Raw genomic sequence first — 15,221 nt, 5'->3', positions numbered from 1 at the left:
CTAAACGCTTGAAAATTAAATTAAGTAGTAAAAGTTTATATTCGCGTCACTAGATTATAACTTTGATATAATTCTTCTTGTGTAAAAAAAGAAATCACGCGTCTTCTTCCTCCTCTTCCCTCTCGATAATGTTATCTTCAACCGTTGATTCCGATACGAGCGGTCTCAAAATCGAAAAAAGTATTTGGTGCACCCTTATGTGGGTAAAATCCATCATTCGCGGTGTACGTTCTGACAACAAATGACGTTTCGATGCGCAGTTCTACTGACCTTAAACACGGCGTTATGCTTTGGACATCACTTTAATCCGATTTAACGAGCAACACCAGTTGATCGAAGCCTCTGATCGGCTCTTTCATATGCTCAGCTTATTACGTGCAAAATCGCGACACGTGAAGGCGGCTCGGGCACGTGATTTATTTTTCGCATTGGATTAAAAAGGACACTCAAAGACAAACAGATTCTAGAAAAAAAGTGATAGAGATTATTTAATATTTTAATGTATTACTGTTATTTATGTAGTATATTAGTATATTAATATATAAATATATAATATACAATACAATATACATATATACATACACACATATATATAATACACATATATATATATATATATATATATACCATAATAATAAGAAAAATAGGTAAGATAAGGTGATACAATTCTGAACAGAATAAAATTTGAATTGAATTTTTGAGATTCAAGTTTGATTTTTTCTTTGCGAGAAAATACTGAAATTGTTTTCTACAATAAGTTACTTACGTTAAGTCTTAAACCGTAAGAAATTGGTGAATCACAGTCGAATTTGAGAAGAATAATCACTATGATTAGACAATATTTTATGGCTTAAAATTGAAAAATCGTAGATAATGACTTATTATAAAAAAGTTCAATAGATCATTATCAAATTGAATAAATCAGCGTGATGTAATCATTTTAACGTAACACGTGTTTTTAATAAAAACTGTATTTCTTACTGAATTTTTTTTTCACTTTTGTTCATTATTTCGCGATATTAAATCACATTATTATTAAATGAAATAAATCAACGCGATAACCAGTCGCTAATGTAGTTACTTTAATGTGACATGTACAACGTAAATTATCAACATGTATATTTCAATAACGCGCTTTTAATTGGATAATTAATCACGCGAAGCTCATTAATTCAGTTGACGCAATTAAATTACTCGTTTTTTATACGCGCATTTTAAGCGTAGAACATATTCGAATAAATTCAAGTTCTTTTTAGATGGACACCTAGAATCTTAGACGAACATAATCAATCTCTTGAAATGTATTATATGTATATTAAAATAAGATTTTTAATTTTATTATATATATGTACGTATCACATATGTACGCTTAAAATTGCTGTCGTTTGATCCTATCGATACCACATATATTATCTCGAAGACTTTTAGAAAATTTAATAAAAAAGTAACGATCATAAAAAATAACTTTCTTTTCGGAGATCAATTGTCATTGCAGAAATTTTAAAATTGTTACTCTGTCTCTCTCGTAATGATATTTCTAAAAAATGTTATTAGATTTGGTCCTCACATCGGAAAGGAGGATGTTAAAAAGAGGCCGATTTTTGCCTACAAAGGTATAAATAAAAGAAATAGCGTTTTTTATAGATTTTGATCTCCTGAATACGATAATGTTAATAAAAAGTTCGGGATCGATAGGGAATACTTTGAAAATTAAGCATGGTGTATTAACAGAATTCGAATGTTGTATAGAGCTATCACAAATGCATCCGTGTGAGTTTTTTGAGGGAAAATAGGTGTGTGTGTGTGTGTGTGTGTGTATTTCAAAAAATTTCCTAGCCTATTTATTATTAGAATAATAGTTAACGGGAGAGGAGGGTACGTTCTCTTTATTGTTTTGCTCTTATTCTGCTTTTATTAAATTTACGTCATACAAATTCGCAATTGCTCTTCTCGCTATTCATTCGATCTAATCTAATTACTTTCTGAGACAGCTACTAGAATCCAATTTGGCTAGGAAACTTTTTGAAATGCGTCAATTTAGTATAAATGTTCGATCAAATTAGAAATCCGACAAAAAACATTTCCAAATGTACCAAAACCAAATCCGGTGACTAGCAGATGTGGTAAATAATTATTGAACATGATGATCTGCATTTTGAGGAATACTTGTCACCATTCCTAAATAAATTTGTACTATCTTTATTTTTTGTAGTGATAAATAATTGATTTATCTCATGATTGAATGAGAGCGAGCGTGGTAAAACAGACATTAGCGCACTAATCTGCTACGCTAGAGATCCTGAGTTCGACATCACTCTAAATTAAATGGCTACTCTTTTCTTCATTTTGATTTCTTGGAATCTCTTCCTCTCGATACTGTCGAGCCGCTCGACAAGATTTTTATGTTTTATGTATGGAATCGCTTTCTTGTTTCTGAAGTTTTTTATATCTTTATATATTTACGAGTTTATCATATTTTTTTCACTAAATTCGTAAAAGTTGAATATGATGTAATAGTGATGAGCGTTATTTCGTTACCTGTTATTACTGATAGTAAGCGTTATCGAAAAGTAACTTTGGAAACCATTATCAAATTTGGAAAATAACAGAACTTAAACAGTTATTCTTATCAAGTCAATTTTGTAAGTAAAAAATGAATAGTAATATTTATTTTTAATTTTATTATTTATTGTTTACTAATAGAAGCACTGTCAACGCTGTCACTATATTATTAACATTACAACTATTACAGTTATAAAATTTATCAATCATTACTATATTTATATTTTCTTATTATCTAAAAATATATTTAAATATAAATAACAATCACACTTTCTGCAAGTTCGAATTTCCTTTACAGATTGCTGGAATGATAATTCGTTATTATTACATATGTATACATATACATATACAGAACGCGCGCAGCGCGCTTCTCTGGGCGGTCCTATCCAGCCGCGCGCTTGCATTTGACGATGGGCCGGGCGAATTTAAATATTATATTTTTATAAATTAATATCTCGTTAACTATTACTGCAATCGCAAAATGGTACAGGATTTTTCGACTCAGTATAGTCTGTCCTACCCACGCATGAAATATTTGGCGGTTATTCTCAGCCACCCTAATATCTCGTTAACTATTACTGCAATCGCAAAATGGTACAGGATTTTTCGACTCAGTATAGTCTATCCTACCCACGCATGAAATATTTGGCGGTTATTCTCAGCCACCTTGTATATTCGCTAAGAATATAATTAGTACAGTTGAGTTAAAAATAAATTTTAAAGTTTCAATAAATTCATTGTATTTAAATGTTTGTTTTTCTGCTAATTATGCCATCTTTTTTCAATGTGGATTGCAAGATCTAGAGGAATGTTTGTGAACATAGAAATAACATCCAATGATAATAAAACTGAATTGCCAATCTCAGTGCCATTGAGTAATCTAAAGGCTTCGAAACTGTTATGTGCCTGTCGTGGATTTGTCTCTACACTAAACGCGATAATTGAATGTAAGAAAGACGTTATGGAATATTGGAATATAAGGCAGTGAAACATTAATTCTAAAAAGAACATTTTTCTTGTGAATCTTAGGAAGATCGTAAATTCTCGGTAAGTTGGAGTCACTATAGTGTAAAGTAAACTTTTTTTTTAAATTAAATTTTTGTCTAATCAATTTTTTAATATCGAATTGAGTTTTTTTTTCAATTTTGTTGTTAGGGTTATTATCCATTAAGTGATAAGTATCTGTATCTAGTAGTATCTCTTCAATTTTATTTATATAATCCTGCTTTTTTATTGCCACTGTTACGTCCGCCTTAGTGAAAATAATGTCTAGATTCTCATTGCAAAAACGTTTAGTAATTTTGTGCATATTTAACAAATTAATTTCCAATTGTTTCTTTTCAATATTTTTATGTGAGAATTCATGAAGTTTAGCAATCGCTACGTCTCCAATTCTAGAGTACTTTATTGTTGAACCATTTATTATAATGCTCAAAATCTTTTATAAACTCAAGAATTGAAAATTCCTTGTTAATATGAGTTGGCAAACTGAAATTACCACCCAAATGCTATAGACAAGACACGTCTGTAGGAATAAAATAATTTTCGTCACAAATGAAGGTGATCTTAGGTGATCTTAGAAGGTCATCTTTAATTAAAATTGTTCTCTCTGTCTGTCGTATCTAGTTGGATACTCAAACAATGATAAATTATAATAAAATTGAAAAATTAGCAACAACTCGAAATTAATTCTTTAAACTTGTTAAAATGATAAATTCAAGACTTACTTAAGAACAATTTGACGATGTCCCTTAACATTTAGAAACAAGAACGATCTATCCACGTTAACAATTTATATGTAAATGAGAGGTCAAAGATAATCGAGAAGTATATAATGTAACCGCGGCAAATACGCCGCGAGGATATACGCCGCAGAAATCAGAAAAAATAGAAAAAGTGGGGATAATTTTCTAACAACTACTCTATTACATGCCTTTATGTTATAGTATTATATTATGATTTCAGGTTTTTATTATTAGTCCTATTAATAAAATTATTGTGAGTTGTATCGATTTATCACTGTAATAACAAGCGTCATCATAAATTATAATTTACAGATAACGATTATAGTAGGATGTATAAAAGACTTATGCTTGTTTCCACCAATGCAGATTAACTTTAATCTCGGTTCAAATTCTAAAAATTAGAAAAAGATGAAGAGCAAATTGAACCGAGATTAAAGTTAATCTGCATTGGTGATTATTTCATGATACATAAGTGTAGAGGAATAGTAAAGCATGTTGTATAGCAAAATACAAGTATGCTTTGCTCTTTTGTATTCTCTGTTTAGTTTATTGTCTTGTATATCTCACCTATTTAGGATATACATCATTTTTAACGGGCGGAATTTATGCTCAAAGCATACAAAGTGCGCAGATTGGATTTAGCACTAAATGTAATAAATGTATTACATGAAATATGTACCTCATGTCATAACACTTATAATATATATAGGCAGATTGTAATTATTATTTATTACTTCATATATATTTTATACCATAAGGTTTGCGGGTTATCGCCACATTGCGTGTTTTTCTTCATTACTAATGCCAACGTTTCGTGAACCATGCCGTTTACTTCATCAGGGCTAGAGGTGCACTGATACTGAGCTCACGGGACTTTACATGATTATAAATCAGTAGAACAACCTCACCGATGGTTTCCGTGTCCTCTTTCCTCAGGCTTTCTCTTTCTTTTTCTCTCTCTCGCGGTCTATATCCGGGCCGGGACGTCTAGTACGGCAGCCAAAATGGAAGAGACGAGGAACAGGATCGCGATCGATGCGTGATCAATTCATTAGCCTCTGCAAAAGGGCACGAAGCCGCTTTCGCGTTTTGTCGCGACCAATTCGTGGATTCGCGGCCCTTGGCGTGCAGCACCGTATCCGGCGAAATCCTGTGGAGCGCCTAGTGGTCCCGCGAGTGCTCTTTTCGTCGGCTTATTTTTATTGTCGCCTGCGATCGCTCGCCTCGACAACCTAGGATCCGCCGATGTTTCTTGTAGGGCGGCCGCGCCTCCTCCAGGTGCTCTGTTCTCTCGTCGTGCGATCTCTCGTCCTCGTTGAGTCTGGCCCTCTTCTGGCCGATGTACTAGCTCGGGTACTTAAAAGGTTCTCTCTCAACCCTGGTTATGTGATTTCCCTCGTCATCCGCTACAGTCCCGTGAACGCTCGCCTGTCTCATCTCCCTCGCCGATGGTATCTTCTTCCCGGTGATGATCAATGGTTCTTCGCTCGGCAAGATTCCGACATTTTACATACAAAAATTTAATCGAGAATTAGCAACTGAAATATAATTTCTATTCGCGGTCCTTGAATCTCGACAGAGGAAACGTTCACAAACCATTTTTCTCTCACAGTGGTTAAAGAAGAAGAATAATGAAGGAAACAAATTAGGAGATGAAAAATTTATTAACCGAAGAAAAGTCAGAAAAATCTGTGGCATGAGATTGATAATGGATAGATTTCAAGAACTTGTTTCTTATTTCTTGTTTTTGCAATAACCACAAAAGTTTCAGATCTAATCTTTTTTTCTCTCTTTTCAAAAAACGACTTGCATGATATTTCTTGTGAACTTAGGAAATCGTTACAGATTTTTATGGAGAGACAACTTGCTAATAAATGCTCACTGTATGAAATAACATCATTCTGTAATGATAATATTCTCTATATTGTTTAGTTTTCTGAATAGATGATTCTTTATGACGTAAAAGTTTCTTAATTGATAACGGGATTGAACAGTTTAATGTTAAAGTTCATAATAGTCTGCGGATGTGATGTAATCCTATTTTTAATAATTTTAATACAATTTTTAATAAACCTAATGTGTAAATAGTTCATGATGATACATTTTTGCGATATTTTATCCACAATATATTAGTATAAATTCACTAAAAGAAGAAAAATTATATGTTATCTGCATTATTACAACCTGCGTTCAAAATAAACAAATTAATCAAAATTTGTGGTGAAGGACAGATTGGAATTTTTAGATACTACAATCTATAAATAATAATAGATTCACGTTTGATTGGTATCGTAAGTCTACTTTCTCTAGGAGATTTGTAAATTTTAAATATAATTTTAAATTGATGACAAATCGATATCAATACGATTATTTTGACATCAATTTGACGTAAATTCGACGTTTAATCAACGATTATTTCTTACTGGGTAATTAACAATTTAAAAAATAAAATAGACTGTATATTCCTCAAAATTCCAAAAAATCTGCATTAATTATAGAAAATATACCATTTTGAAAATCAGTAAAAGTATTATATTGTTTGGACGCTCGGAAAGTATAATCGAAAAATTTAAATTCCAAGATCAGAAATACATAGACAACTTGTTTATGTTAGAATAGAAAGTAGATATTCATTGTATAAAATTGGTAATTAACATTTATATTCTAATTAATATTTATTTCTCTCACTAGGATCAAAACATTGGTAGGTCATTATATCTTGTATTTGTGACATCGCTGATGATGGCTTGAATGGAGCTGAAATGTTCGATTTAAGTAATAACTTTTGTATCGAAATACATTTTATGTATATACACGGATAATTGCGTCTATTCTTGCTCTTATTTGCCTGTTATTTTATATACTTTTATTGTTATTATTTATTATTTTGAGAGCTCAGTTTTATATAATTTATTTTGTTAATATTTATTTTTTACAAATAAGACTTTTTTTATAAATGTCTTTGTATGATTACTTTGTGATCTTTTTACTTCTTATTTTTCTTTATTGCTTAATTAAACTATTTTAAAACTTTTTATGGTAATAATTTTATTTGAAAAAAGCTCAGAATTAAAAGCAAAATAGAAATGAAATTTTGTAAAGCAAGAAAATCTTCTTAAGAAAGTTTTTGGATTAGAAAAAGAATGCATTTGTGATTTGATAATTCGAGAACTTAAAGAGCTAATTTTTGGATTGTCTATACGCTATTTGAGTATACATAAAATAATAATATTAAATATACCTATTAACAAAAATTTTGTAATTGTACTATAATATTTATTTTTGATAAAATGGTTTGAATCATAAAACTAAAAAAAAACGCATTTTATCTTACATATGTTGGTCTTTGTGCATTTCATAATAGATATTAAAATATCAACTTTTCATTAAAGTACGATAATAAAATTAATGGAAAATAAGAGAGCTTGAATGAATTATCTCTAGTTTATCGACTATTCTTATTGATGATGATTGTGTAAAAAGATGATCTACAGAGGACACCACAATTCGCAATTACTGCTTATCTCGATCTTATTTTTATTTTTTTCTTTTTCTTTATGATATAGCAGTAAATTTAATTTTTCTCAATCGGCAATTATGATTACAGGTAAAATTATATCAAGATTAAATAATTTCAAAAAAATGCAAATAAATTTTTTTTAGAGCAATAATTATTTTTGAATGAGTTATGTTGAATAGAGCGACAATTGTAAAAAAAACCTTCTAAATTTTTATCTATTTTTGAATGTGTATTTGATCAAATTTTTCTTCTGTTTTTGTTTCGCAGCACTATAGAGCAGTTTATTATTAAATCAAACTAAATAAATCAGAGAGCATAGTGTAATTATGTTGACATGTTTTTTTTACATATTGTATTTTTTATTGAATTCATCTCTCACTTTTGTTCAATGTTTTGTAACATTAAACCAGGATAATATTAAATGGAATAAATCAACGCCATGCAATCATTTTAATGTGACCTCTATATAATATGCAAATGCATTTCAACATAGTTCGCTTTCAATCGGATAATAAATCACGTGGAGCGTGAAGCTCATTAGTAATCGATTTAATGAATGCTATTAAATTACTCGTTTTCTATATCACTGTTTTTTTATGTATTTCAAGCGCAAAAAAAAATTTGAATAAATCTAAACCCTATCTTTTTAAACGAAAATCTTTAACTACAATACGCAATAAATATTTCTGATACTTTAGATGAATGTAATGTATGTGAAAATATATTAAATTAACAAATATATTATATGATATAAAATAACAAAAATATTGAATTTAAAAATATACAATATTAAATTATATTATAGATACAATTGGATTAATGGAAATAAGATAGATAAAAAGAAACCTAGAACCGCATTATAAATTCGAGAGTTAAAATTGCTATTGTTTAATGACCTAATCGAGCCTTTGTTCGAACATTGTGCAATCACTTTAATTACTTTCGTAATAGGAAATAAAATATTGCAATGTCGTGCGCGTGCCGACCCGCGAAATCGCGATAAAAAAGACAATAGCCTTGACATTTTGCTTACATAAAGGAAACTTTAAATGTATGTTATTTACGTTTAGCGATAAGTAAAAGTAATTAATTACCATAATTGTTTAGAATTAATAATTATTAATTATTTCTTGTACATTATAACAATTAGAGAAATTTCAGATTTTTTAGTAATTTCTACAAATAATATTTAATAAAAATCTAGCAGAAAGAGAGTAACGTAACAACTTTTTGCACAGGAAAAATTAAATTGACAAAATTTATTGTTTATAAAAGATATTTATTATTTTTAATTGATCACTCATTAACAGTAGAAACTAATAAAAAATCTCATATAAAAAGATAAAATTAAAAAAGTCGACGTTTTAAGTAATATATGTTACTAACATATATGATATTAGTGCTGTGTAAGCTATATAGCTTAGGTTACTTATAATTAGAAGTTTCAAAGAGATAATCAATATTCGAAGAAAAGAATTCATCGAGCGTTTTATCGATTTCTATTTTAGTTTATTTTTCACTAATAAAGAAATTGGTCATTTGATGATTAAATTAATTTAGTTGTCTTTATTTTTTTCAATAAAGAATGTATATATTTAAATCAAACATATATTATATATTTGATTTAAATACATAAATTTTCCAATGAAAAAATGATGAAATCAAGATAACTAAATTAATTTAATCAAATGAACAGTTTTTTCCTCAGTATCAGTATTGCGAAGATGGCGAGGAAGACTTTTGAGTCTATACGTCACATTTCGCATTGAAAAGTAATTGCAAAAATAAAGTTATCGACCAGTTATATAACTTTAATTTTAATCAGTTCCGTTTTGATTGGTTGAATTCTAATCTTCAATTCGCAGTCCTTAATCTTCAATGCATAGTATATTATGGGCTTAACAATTTACGCGAGATTTGTGCGTATGCGTGTGTCGCGAGCGATATGTGAAGCTGGATGTCCAGACATGCCAACGAATGTCTCTTTCTATAGATATAAAAGTTCTTCCCACAAAAAACACATAAAAAGTCAACAAAAGTCAAAATAACTTTATTATATTTCGATTCGTAACGTTAAATAATAAACAATCAATTTCTGATTAAAGAAAGCATTATTTTGACTTTCATATACGATATCAAAATACAATAAAGTCATTTTGATTTTGTCTCGACTTAGTGCGTTCCTTGGATTTCTCACATACGCTCACTCGCTCGATTCTAATCCGGCTCAATGCACGTCTCACGCTCCACCTCGTTCGTCTATACGCGGGTATTTTGCGCGGAACGCGGCAGCGCCCGTCCCTTAACGTGCGAAACGCACATGCTCATACCACGTGTCACTCACGTGCTCACAAGGCGAGAGGCAAGTCGCATATCGCGTGAGCACGCACGCCAATAAAGTCGAATTAGTGCCGCTACATACCCGGTGGTTGGAAAACAATGTGATCCTTCTCTCACTCGAGGAGCCGTTACGGAATACCTCGTTAAGAAGTATTGTCCCCTTGGCTTAATCGGGATTTGTTTCCGTGACTATTTGCGTTTACGTAACGAGCGAATTGTTACTGCAGACAAGAGAACTGCTAATCATTCCTGATGCGTTTAAATTTGATCGATATAGATGAAAAAGAAGAGCGGAGAAAATTCGATTTGAAATCCGTACGATTCGTCAATTAGCGATGGTTTTCTTCTTTTTTTCTTGTATAAATCTGCTGGTCTTCATAGTATATATAAATTATAAATAACTAGCTTATTTATTTTTGTAATAAATATGTAATGTCTATTCTTGTAATAGTATATGTTTCAAAAATTAGTGCTTAAGTACGTCTAAAGAAATAAAAAAAAGGTTTGGATCTTGTGAGAGTTATTTCTGTGCTGGAAACAGAACGCTTTTACAGGAAAAGAAGCGAAAAAAGAGAAGCATATGAAAGGCGAGTGAACTAACTGCCTTTACTGAATCGACAACTAATATATTCATCATGTATATATTTAGTTGAATAATTATTTAAGTAAAAACATGCTACGTTGAAGGATTATGTTAAAGTCCTGTTACACCCGATATATCGAGGTATCTTATTTCAAAGATACACGCTCGCTTTCCGCTCTTTCATTTGACGTATTTGTCTCGCGGCGGGCGAGCGACTTTGCCGTAACAAGGTCCCATCGAGTTTCTAAGTCACGTCCATTTCTATACTTTTATCGAATTGTTTACTCACCGCCTTAACGAGATTGCAACGGAACGATTAATTAATAGCAGTCACTCCTCCATGCATGCGCCTATCCACAGATTAATGACGGGAAAGAAGCACAAACGGTGATGAATCCATTTACTTCATTTCGAATCAGTCTACGTTACGTAAACGATAATTAAAATTTAACGTAGGGCAGAGAAATAGGGACTATTCCGTTCATTTCTTACGAAGTTGTTTATGTTTCTGAGCAATTTATACTGAACATTTAAAGGTCATACTTGTGTTCTCAAGAAACAATCATGATTGACCAAGGCAGTTAAAAACACGTTACTGTAAAAAGATATTGTTTATTGCTGTACATTTTATATTACTTTAAGGTTAAAAATGACTTCCATTCTAGTGCGTAAGCATCTCTAATACAGAAAAAGATTACAATTTTATTAAATAAAGATGTGTATGGAAGCAGAATTAAATAATTTTTTTAATCACTCTTTCACAATTCTTTGAAATTATCCATTCTAAATATTATTTAATCGCTAAAAAAATTTTTTTTTTATGTTTACGTTTATTATATATAATACTCTTAAAAGTTATCATACAGATGTATTTACTTTCCACCGTTAGAGCTAATCTCTAATGTTTCTTCTTGCTTAAGTACTTACCAATTATTCCAAATTTCAATGTCTGTCAACGAAACAATATTTGTTTACTCTACCTCAACAGTCAATTATAAGTCTGATTTATACGATATAAAACTCGTACATATAGTTTCCGACGATTAATTAATTTTATAATTAAAAGAACTTCCATTTAGAAGATATATAATCTACTTACAAATGCGAGCATTTTATTTAAATAGAAAATAGACGAATGTAATTATATATAAATTAATTGTGTTATTATAATACCGAGTGAGGCATCATCTTTACTTGATTTTCTTCGTTGCAAACATCGTTTTTTAACATTTATTTTATTTATAAATAAATTATAAAGAATGTTGACAATGTTAATGCTGTTTTATCTTTTTTTCAGAGCTTTTTCTCTTCATTTTCTTCTTTTTTCTTCTACACATTTCAGACGTTAGTTTTCTTATTTTATTTTTCTGATTAATATAAATTCGGATTTATATTATAGTATATACATCATCCACTATATGTATAAGATAGTTGTTTAATTCATTTATCTCAACGAGTTCTATCAATTAATTCCATAACAAAAAGGTTTCCTGTTTTTTTGTGATTATTTTATAAATATCACATAAACTTATCATATCACATTTCGCGTGCACTTTAAACTTGGCAAAATGCGTCTTTTACTCATCATTTTTATATTTATACATTAATCATTAGATTGTACAGAAAAGATTATCACTAGCACGAGTCTAATAAATGATTATTTACTTATGTCAGCACGCGTTATGAATACATAACACGTTATTTTTTGTCAAATATATATTTAATAAAATACGAAACATTAGGTATATTAATTCGTAGATCTTCCACAGATTTTTATTTTGTTACCAACATTTTTTTGAAAAGTAAGTATATAATAATATAATTTATATTATATATATATATGTATATAAACAAGAATTTAAACACTTCGAAATAAACAGATCAATAAGATCAATAACTGAGTTAATAAGCGCAGACGTCTGTTCGATAATTAAATTTGTTGTATGCAGCAATCATTGAAAATCTTTACTTTGATTATTTTCAGTAAAAGTACAAAATACCGATTAATGTTCTTGAAGCATACATATATCATATATACATATATGTATATATGAAATTTAATATCTATAATATTATATGTTTCTTAGTTCCAAGCGCATTTTATCAATAATAAGTAATTTATCTTATTTACTAAAATAGATCTCATTTTCATTCATCAGCAAATTTCACTTGCAATTTAATGTAAATCTTCTCTCTAAAACTTCTAGAGTGACTTTCACTTTAAAGATAGAAATTCTAGTCCAAAAAATTTAGGAAGTTACATGATTGCCCTTTTGTCCTTATTTTCAACTTGTAATCTTTTTTTATGCAACTGCGTAGCAATTTCTAATTGTTTTTCCAACTTCTTGGTATATGTATGATCATTAGCGAGTGCGACGGTCTCTCATTTGCGTTTGATATAAATAATTTTATTGAATTCATTACGTACTATAGACTCAAATAATAAAAATCATTTCTTTATCATCCTTATTAGTGATGTACTGTTAAGTTAAAAGAAGTATTATTTACAGGAAAAGAGACGTACCATCTACCGCATGTCATTGTGTCAAAAATAAACGACTTATCATTTCTATTTTTATCTGTCTAAATAGCTATTTACGAGATGTCAGATTAAAATCCTATTCGAATTATTTTCATTAAAATTAATTGAAAAACATGACTTCGTTATCTAATCTCTAACTCTCCGAAATTGAATGTCAGTTCGCAAAGCGAGAAAGCTTCGCCCAGGATTTTATTTATTAACACAAAAAGTGTCGATTCTAACGAAAAAATCTAAATAAGACATTCTTTTCAGAGACACCATGTATTGGGAATGGAAACAAGTTCACGACTGCGTGTCAATTTAATCCGGCACCAGCATAAATCTCTAAGGCAAGCATCGCACGTGGACCCTCCGTGTCAATGTGAATCCGCGTTCAATTACTTCGGTCCGTAAATAACCGGTCGATATTGACGCACAGTAAATTGCATGAGCGCATCAGTGAATTTCCACTCAGCTGCTGCTGTTGCCGTCGGCAGGTACGGATCACGAGAGCGAAAAATATTTGCCAAAATGAGCCGCATTGGTATTATTATCAGGTAGTGACAAAAGAATAAATCTTGTTTTCTTTTTTCTTTTCTTTCTTCCTAATCTCGTGATAAGAATTTCTTAGAGACTCGAATATAATTTTCGCATAAATAACTACATAAACTCTATGTCATTGTGATTAACATAAAATAAATATAGAAATCCACACATAGATCGAGTAAAATAAAGAATGTAAAAAGGGATGAGAGCAGTTTTAGGAAGAAGCTGATACTTCATTAATCTTTATAGGTCGGAAAAGCCACTATAGTGGTGCTCTGAAACAGTGTTATATTTTGGGGCAAAAAGTACAATGAAAAATAATAAATTATAATAAATTTTACTGAAGGAAAAGCTGTAAGATTTTAAAAATAGATCTCCGTCTTCTAAGAAAGAGATATCCACCATCCTATAATAATATTATTATTAATATAATATAATATATTAAAAAGCTACATATATTATTATTATTTGAATTAAAATTTTTTGTTTTGTTATATTATTGGATCTTTGCCCCTTTTTATTTGTATTGTTTTATACTTATAGAACCTTGTATTAATTAGTATTAATATAATATAATTTATTTTGTTTGTGTACGTATGTTGTGTTTGTGGGTTTGAAGAATTACATCCAAGGTATGTAGAGATGAATAAATATACAAATAAATATACAAATAAAAGATGAATAAATATACAAAGACGCATCAGCATCATCATACTACTGTTATGCCTATCGGATAATAATTATTTTCATAATAACATTATTGTCGTATAATATTAAATATTGTTATCGTATAATTATTAATGTTATCGTAAAATTATGATTTGTCAAGTAGACAGAAAAAATAAATAATGAATTAAAATTGAATTAAAATTACAGATAGAAGAAAAAAAACCAAGTATAGATATAATGCATTATCTCGCAGCAAAAATCTCTAAAATGACAGATAAATTCATTCATATCTGATTGTCCTTCCATTAATTGTAAGTCGTCTTATCATAATCTGACCTGAAAATTCATCACGAATTCTGAAGAACTGGTTGTATATATATTTTAATAGAATGCAAGTAGGTTAAACAGATATTGCTCTAACGGTAGAGCTACGCTTATCTATAAAAGATATTAGAAATTCTAAATTCTCTCTTTTTATTTTTACGTTTTTTCTTTACTTTCTTCTTCCCTAAAAACATGTCGATTAAAATTTCCTCTTAAAAATCGAGTGTTAAATTCAAGTACAAAGTATTTTAACTTAATTTAATTTAATTTATTATGTATAAGATTTATATTGAAAAAAGAATGAAATAAGGAAGTTGTATTAAAAAAATTTTGTACATGTTAGACAATTTCTATCGTTCTATTATATCTAGACGTCTCTCTCTCTCTCTCTCTCTCTCTCTCTCTCTCTCT

Source organism: Cyphomyrmex costatus, unplaced genomic scaffold (genome assembly GCF_001594065.2).
Source record: "Cyphomyrmex costatus isolate MS0001 unplaced genomic scaffold, Ccosl1.0 scaffold235, whole genome shotgun sequence".
Lineage (NCBI taxonomy): Eukaryota > Metazoa > Arthropoda > Insecta > Hymenoptera > Formicidae > Cyphomyrmex > Cyphomyrmex costatus.
The sequence above is the reverse complement of the archived record's forward strand: the minus strand, read 5'-3'. Positions refer to the sequence as shown.